This window comes from Chlorocebus sabaeus, chromosome 20, assembly GCF_047675955.1.
Source record: "Chlorocebus sabaeus isolate Y175 chromosome 20, mChlSab1.0.hap1, whole genome shotgun sequence".
NCBI classification, from domain to species: domain Eukaryota; kingdom Metazoa; phylum Chordata; class Mammalia; order Primates; family Cercopithecidae; genus Chlorocebus; species Chlorocebus sabaeus.
Window position 1 is genome coordinate 23,783,650 of NC_132923.1, and position 8,263 is coordinate 23,791,912.

The window sequence follows — 8,263 nt, forward strand, 5'->3', positions numbered from 1 at the left end:
GTGACTTCATATGCTGGCCGCTGACAAGCTGGGCCGTCTGGAAAGTTCCTTCACCTCTCTGAGCCTCGGGCCCCTTATTTACAAAATGTTCACGGCAGCGCGCACTTCACAGGGCTGTGAGGATTACAGAGGCTAATCCGGGTGAGGCGCATCAGCCCCAGCGCCGCCTGCCACGATTCTATCCGGCCCCACACACGCATCGTCCATAGGCGTCCGGCCCCTGCATTCTCGCTTCTCCACGTGGCCGAGGTGCACACCCCAACCCACCGGCCAGTCTCCCCGCCCTCTTACCTGCTCTTCTTTCCCGACTGTCTTTAATACCCACCAGGCGCCAACCGCCGCGGGCCTGGCTCTGCGGTGGCAAGTTGCATGGGTTCTCCCTTCAGGGCCTCCCGATGAGCCTATGAGGTCGGTTCTGTTACTGTCGCCACTTCAGAGGGAGGAAACAGGCCCGGAGGGTTGGGGAACTTTCCGAGGTCACTCAACTGGTGTTAGGCCCGGATTGGAATCATAACACATCCCAGCCCGTGCCCGGATCCACAGCGCCGGCCCCCGGCGTCTTCCCGGGTGCCAGCGGCACCCGCATCCATTCAAACGCTGCCCAGTCCCCGCTCCTCAGTCGCTTCCCGCTACTCCGCGCGCTCGTCTCCCCCTACCCGTCAGGGTCAGGCCTCTAGGTGACTTTTCCTATTTTTCTGGCAAAAATTGAGGGGTGAGACCGACGTTTGTGTGCCGGACGCGTGCAGGTGGCCGCGACGCTCCCGGGAGACTCGCGGGGGGAGAACAAGTCTGTGCGCGCGGCTGTGAGAAGCCCGGACCAAGCTTTCCACGCGCTTGTTTTGGGGAGCAGAGGGCGCGAGGGCCGACTGCGCCCCCATTGCGCAGACTCGGCCGGGGGCGCGTTATCAGGCTGCCGAGTGGTCACTTCAATCGCAGTCAGGTGAGCTCTAGGCGTGGGGACCGCATGGTGCAGAGAGCGCAGCTTAGCCCCCCCCCGCCCCTCCGCGCCACGCCACGCACGCGCTCGGCGCCGCACTTGATAGTTGGGTAACAGCCTGCGGTGCCCTAGTTGCCCGGGTGGGGTCAGAGGGACCCTCGCGGGAGGGGAGACCACGTCTCCAGGGCGTGGGAGGCGGCCTCACTGAGGACTTCGTGGTCGCAGGCAGCTGCGTGACCTCGGAGCGCGGCGTTGGTGGAGGGGCGGCCGGCACCGGCTCCAGGAGAGGAATGTGGCCAGGTGACCTGGGGTAATCGCTTCATCCTCACAGGAAGTGCTGTTTTTTGGCTGGAATAATAGTGACTGAGCTGTAAAAACAAATGCCCCTGCCTTCCAGGCTCTCTGGGCAAGATATACCCCCTTGGGAGATGACTGGGGCTGGGACGAGGTGGGGTTTGTTTTGGGGATTGTGGCGTGCCACCTGTGACCTTCTAATCTTTAAACTCTATTTGTTCCTTTTCCTTTAATTAAACCTGACAAATAATTCTCCCCAGTTCGTGATTCCCGTGACCCAAGACTTTGCTCTGCCCATAGAAATTCTCTTCTAATTCCCGTCTGCTTTGTAGTATGTGAACCTTGTATTATTTTTGTTTGCTGTCTCCTCTAACATTGTAAGTTTCTTTTCTTTTCTTTCTTTTTTTTTTTAGACGGAGTTTCGGTCTTGTTGCCCAGGCTGCAGTGCAGTGGAGCCATCTTGGCTCACCGCAACCTCCGCCTCCCGGTTCAGGTGATTCTCCTGCCTCAGGCTCCCGAGTAACTGGGATTACAAGTGTCTGCCACCACGCGCAGCTAATTTTTTGTAGTTTTAGTAGAGATGGGGTTTCACCATGTTGGCCAGGCTGGTCTCGAGCTCCTGACCTTAGGTGATTCACCCTCTTCGGCCTCCCAAAGTGCTCGATTACAGTTGTGAGCCACTGCACCCGGCCCAAGATTGTAAGTTTCTTTAAGGTAGTGACTGTCATTGTAGTTTCCATAACTACATGGTTAACACATGGTTAAATACAAGTAACAGTGGGCATCTTCAGTTAATTTTGGGGTAATTATTGTGACCTGTGGAGTACCCTTCCTATGTGGTCGCAGTCAGTCCCATCAGTCACGTTACTTAAATTATCTCCAAACTTTGTCTTCAGTAACTCACTTTAAGATGCAGGCCTTTGGCTGGGTGCGGTGGCTCACACCTGTAATCCCAGCACTTTGGGAGGCCGAGGCGGGCAGATCATGAGGTCAAGAGTCGAGAACATCCTGGCTAACACGGTGAAACCCCATCTCTACTAAAAATACAAAAAATTAGCCGGGCGAGGTGGCGGGCGCCTGTAGTCCCAGCTACTCGGGAGGCAGAGGCAGGTGAATGGCGTGAACCTGGGAGGCGGAGGTTGCGGTGAGCCGAGATCAGGCCACTGCACTCCAGCCTGGGCAACAGAGCGAGACTCCATCTCAGAAAAAAAAAAAAAAAATTTAGGCCTTTGTCGCGCCAATTTCAGCAACCCATGTAGAGGTCAATGAATGTCAGATCTGGAATACCTGCTCTGCAAATTAGAAATGCAAAAACTTACCTTCCTCTTTTGTGATTGGACTGTGTTGCTATTTGTGGTTTGTCCTGTAGAAAACTAAACAGGCCTGGCGTGGTGGCTCGTGCCTGTAATCCCAGCACTTTGGGAGGCCAAGGCAGGTGGATTACTTCAGGTCAGGAGTTCGAGACCAGCTTGGACAACATGGTGAAACTCTGTCTCTACTAAAAATACAAAAATTAGCCGAGCATGGTGGCTTACGCCTTTAATCCCAGCTATCCCAGCTACTCGGGAGGCTGAGGCAGGAGAATCACTTGAAACCCGGAGGGTGGAGGTTGCAGTGAGCCAAGATGGCGCCACACACTCTAGCCTGGGCGACTCTGTCTCAAAAAATATGTAAATAATAAGAAAGAAAACAGGGAACAGGGCCAGGCATGGTAGCTCATGCCTGTAATCCCAGCATTTTGGGAGGCCGAGGCGGGTGGATCACTTGAGGTCAGGAGAGACCAGCCTGGCCAACATGGTGAAAACTCCGTCTCTACTAAAAATACAAAAATTAGCCGGTCATGGTGGCATGGGCCTGTAGTCCCAGCTACCCAGGAGGCTGAGGCAGCAGAATCGCTGGAACCAGCGAGGCAGAGGCTGCTGTGAGCTGAGATCAGGCCACTGCACTTCCAGCCTGGGTGACAGAGCAAGACTGTCTCAAAAAAACAAAAACAAAAACAGAGAACAGAAATGTGAAGTAGATTAACAACTTACTGACAATTTTTGGAAAGATAAATTCGATTGTTGCAGTTATTGTAAATGTACTGTAAAGGATGTGATTTTTATTTTAATGACTATGTTCTAGGGTTTATATTGTCAGCATTTAAGCATTTGTGTAAATGTTCTAAGATGAATAAACCTTAATTTTTTTTTTTTTTTTTTTTACTGTTTATTTAGAGAAAAATGTAACGTGCATGCCCTGGGGATTTCTATTTAATTCTAGAACCCAGATTGTTTCCTTTAAACTGATAGTATGCTTCTATAATTCAAATGGAACATTTAGAAATGCTAGCATAAGTAACCTTTAGTTTCAAACGTTGGTATCGTTTTCAAAAGTTACTTTACAAATCCTCAGTTTCATATGTACCCTGAATTTAAAATGATCTCTCCTGAAATAAGAATGAGTACCTCTGGCCAGGCATGGCGGCTCATGCCTATAATCCCAGCACTTTGGGAGGCCGAGGCAGGCAGATCACAAAGTGAAGAGATAGAGACCATCCTGGCCAACATGGTGAAACCTCGTCTCTACTAAAAATACAAAATTAGTTGGGCGTGGTGGCTCATGTCTGTAGTCTCAGCTACTCAGGAGGCTGAGGCAGGAGAATTGCTTGAACCCGGGAGGTGGAGGTTGCAGTGAGCTGAGACTGCAGCACTGTACTCCAACATGGCGACAGAGTGAGACCAAAAAAAAAAAAAAAAAAAAGGAATGGGTGCCCCAGGACTTCTTTCACAACTCTATTACACAAATCTCTCTCGGTACAAAAGAAAGGCTAACTCACTCATTCCAGTTCAAAACCTTTGGGGAGGGCCAGGCGCGGTGGCTCACGCCTGTAATCCCAGCACTTTGGGAGGCCTAGGCCAGCAGATCACGAGGTCAGGAGATAGAGACCATCCTGGCTAACACGGTGAAACCCCATCTCTACTAAAAAAAATACAAAAAAACATTTAACTGGGCGTGGTGGTGGGTGCCTGTAGTCTTAGCTACTCAGGAGGTTGAGGCAGGAGAATGGCGTGAACCCGGGAGGTGCAGCTTGCAGTGAGCCGAGATCGCGCCACTGCACTCCAGCCTGGGCGACACAGAGAGACTCCGCCTCAAAAAAAACAAAACAACAACAACAAAAAACCAAACAAAACCTTTGGGTAGAAAATGTTTAGCTCTGGAGAGAAAAATATTGAAGGAGACAAACTTATTTCACCTAAGCATCAAACTTCTACCTTTTATGTTTGTGATTACCTTTTATCATGCTTAGAATTTGAAAGTGACGGTTATAAAGGAAATGTTTATCAACTCACTGCTTTGAATGCAAATAAGTTCAGACCTTTTGAAGACTGGCCAGTAAGTGGCCCTTTTCCATAAACCAAGTGAGCAAAGCACTGAGGTCTTGACAAAGATATATTTAAAGCACTTATAACACAATATACAATATGCCAGAAATCATATCTTTGCCACTATTAAACAGCACATTTTAGTAAGCAATGTGTAAGGGGATATATATATATTCCAAAGTTCTTTTGGGACAAAACAGTTTACGACCACAGACTTGTGAGTCACCTTAACACACATTTAGTTCTCTTGAATGTAAATCTGAGATGTTAGATTAAAAGACAATAGAATAGTATGGCCAGGTGTGGTGACTCACACCTGTAATCTCAGCACTTTGGGAGGCCAAGGCGGGTGGACAGCCTGAGGTAAGGAGTTCGAGACCAGCCTGGCCGTGGTGAAACCCATGTTTACTAAAAATACAAAAAGTTGGGCATAGTGGTGAGCGCCTGTAACCCCAGCTACTCGGGAGCCCGAGGCAGGAGAATCACTTGAACCCAGGAGGCAGAGGTTGCAGTGAGCCGAGACTGCACCACTGCACTCCAGCTGGGCGACAGAGTTAGATTCCATCTCAAAAAAAAAAAAAAAAGAGTAGTATAAATGAGGACTTTATGTAATCCACTGAAAAATAAGTTGATTTTTAATCTTCAGGTATAAATGTCTCTAAATATTCAGGATACATTATAAATTTGGTTTTAAAATAGATTTAAATCTATAATAGGTTTTTAAATTATTTCAATAAATCAGGCACTCTAGAACATAGTGAGGAGGTGCAACAATTATGTAATAATTTTTTTTTTTTTTTTGGGATGGAGTTTCACTCTTGTTGCCCAGGCTGGAGTGCAATGGCACAATCTCAGCTCACTGCAACCGCCGCCTCCCGGGTTCAAGAGATTCTCCTGCCTCAGCCTCCCGAGTAGCTGGGATTATAGGCGCCCACCACAATGCCTGGCTAATTTTTTGTATTTTTAGTAGAAACAGGGTTTCACCATGTTTGCCAGGCTGGTCTCAAACTCCTGACCTCAGGTGATCTACCTGCCTGGGCCTCCCAAAGTGCTGAGATTTCAAGGGTGAGCCACTGTTCCCAGCCATAATGATTTCTTAATATTCCAAGGAGACAAAGAGTTTTTCAGATCTAGAAATTAGTTTTTCTAGTGTTAATCCCTAAGAGTTTATTCTTCCGTATAGACAATACTATTCTCAGTTTCCAGTGTCTTTTCTTTTTCTTTTCTTTTTTTTTTTGTTTTGAGACAAGGTCTCACTCTGTCGCCCAGGCTGGAGTGCAGTGGCCTGATCTTAGCTCACTGCAACCTCTGCCTCCCGAGTTCAAGCAATTCTCCTGCCTCAGCCTCCCGAGTAGCTGGGATTACAGGTGCCCGCCACCATACCTGGCTAATTTTTGTAATTTTAGTAGAAACAGGGTTTTTTTTTTTTTTTTTTTTTTTTTTTTTTTTTTTGAGACGGAGTCTCGCTCTGTCGCCCAGGCTGGAGTGCAGTGGCCGGATCTCGGCTCACTGCAAGCTCCGCCTCCCGGGTTCACGCCATTCTCCTGCCTCAGCCTCCTAAGTAGCTGGGACTACAGGCGCCCGCCACCTCGCCCGGCTAGTTTTTTGTATTTTTTTTTTAGTAGAGACGGGGTTTCACCGGGTTAGCCAGGATGGTCTCGATCTCCTGACCTCGTGATCCGCCCGTCTCGGCCTCCCAAAGTGCTGGGATTACAGGCTTGAGCCACCGCGCCCGGCCCAGAAACAGGGTTTTACCATGTTGGCCAGGCTGGTCTCCAATTCCTGACCATAGGTAATCTGCCCGTCTGGGTCTCTCAAAGTGCTGGGGTTACAGGTGTGAGCCACCGCACCTGCCTACTGTCAGTTTCATATACTTGTTATTTTTTTTTTGTTTCTTTTTGAGACAGTGTCTCACTCTGTTGCTCAGGTTGAAGTACAACAGTGTGATCTCGGCTCACTAAAACCTCTGCCTCCCGGGTTCAAGCGATTCTCCTGCTTCAGCCTCCCAAGTAGCCAGGATTACAGGTGCATGCCACCACGCCTGGCTCCTTTTTTGTATTTTTAGTAGAGATGGGGTTTCACTATGTTGGCCAGACTGGTCTCGACTCCTGGCCTCAAGTATCCGCCTGCCTCAGCCTCCCAAAGTGCTGGGATTACAGGCGTCAGTCACCATGCTCCACCAATTTTATAAATAACTTCTAAAGGAAAAAATTTCTGGATGTTTCCCCAGATATATCCAACTACATCTTCTTTCATGCTTATAACATCTGCAAAATATGGTACAGCCAGGTCCAGATTCTTAAGATCAAGGGGCTTCATAATCGCCTCCTCCTTATACTTTCTGAGGTTGATCATATTCACAACCATTCCTGTAACTGGATCAATCCCTCCATATACTATAACTACAACTTTATAATCATGTTCATGGACATTTGCATTGTTGCAGTTTGAATGCAGACGCATTGTTACTATTTGACAGTTCCTTTGCTACTCAGAGATTTGCTGTGCCTGCTGGTGGCTTAGTGCTGAGGGAGTGGAGGCTGCACACTGGCACTTGGTGTCTTCTAACACCATCCTCTAGCACCTCTCTCTACCCATAGCAGGGGTAGGGTCTGGGGTCTGTTAGGCCTCTGAGCCCAAGCTAAGCCATCGTATTCCCAGTGACCTGCACATATACATCCAGATGGCCTGAAGCAACTGAAGATCCACAGAAGTGAAAATAGCTTAACCCATGATGTTCCACCATTGTGATTTGTTTCTATCCCACCCTAACTGATCAGTGTTCTTTATAATCTCCCCCACCTTTGAGAATGTACTTTGTGAGATCCACCCTCTGTCCCCAAAACATCGCTCTTAACTCCACCACCTATCGCAAAACCTGCAAGCGCTCGTGATAATCCCACCACCCTTGCTGACTCCTTTTTCAGACTCAGCCCACCTGCATCCAGGTGAAATAAACAGCCTTGTTGCTCACACAAAGCCTGTTTGGTGATCTCTTCACACAGACGAATGAAACACGGTCGTCTAGTATTTTACTTGACTTTTTTTCCTGACCCCCACCCCCAGCTCCTTCATACCCAAAGTGAATCTTATAAAAGCCTGTAGTTGTGAAAGAAAATAAGATTTGGTAGCCCTACCTAAAAAGACCCTAGGGAAAGGATATTATAGTATATGACACAACTTTCCAGTAAATAAAAGAAACCAAGCTAGGTCCCAGATTCCTTCATCAGAACCAACTAGTGTCAGCAGAGTCCTTTACCAAAGATGACTTATACTTTGGGAGATTGGGGCCCAGATTGGAGAAACTTTTTTTTTTTTTTTTTTTTTTTTTGAGACAGAATCTTGCTCTGTTGCCAGTCTGGAGTGCAGTAGCGCGATCTCGGCTCACTGCAACCTCTGCCTCCTGGGTTCAACCAATTCTACTGTCTCAGCCTCCGGAGTAGCTGGGACTACAGGTGCACACCACCAAGCCCAGCTAATTTTTGTATTTTTAGTAGAGACGAGGTTTCACCATGTTGGCCAGGATGGTCTCAGATCTCTTTACCTTGTGATCCACCCACCTCGGCCTCCCAAAGTGCTGGGATTACAGGTGTGAGCCACTGCGCCCAGCCCCAGATTGGGGAAACTTTGAAATGGCTTCTACATTGATCATAACTATTGCAGGGGA

The 8,263-nt window shown here is 48.3% G+C and overlaps 1 pseudogene; it reads left to right on the forward strand.

The window, feature by feature from the left end:
- The first annotated feature begins 395 nt into the window (after positions 1–395).
- Positions 396–944, forward strand: LOC119624155 (putative uncharacterized protein encoded by LINC01356; annotated as a pseudogene).
- The last annotated feature ends 7,319 nt before the right edge of the window (positions 945–8,263 follow it).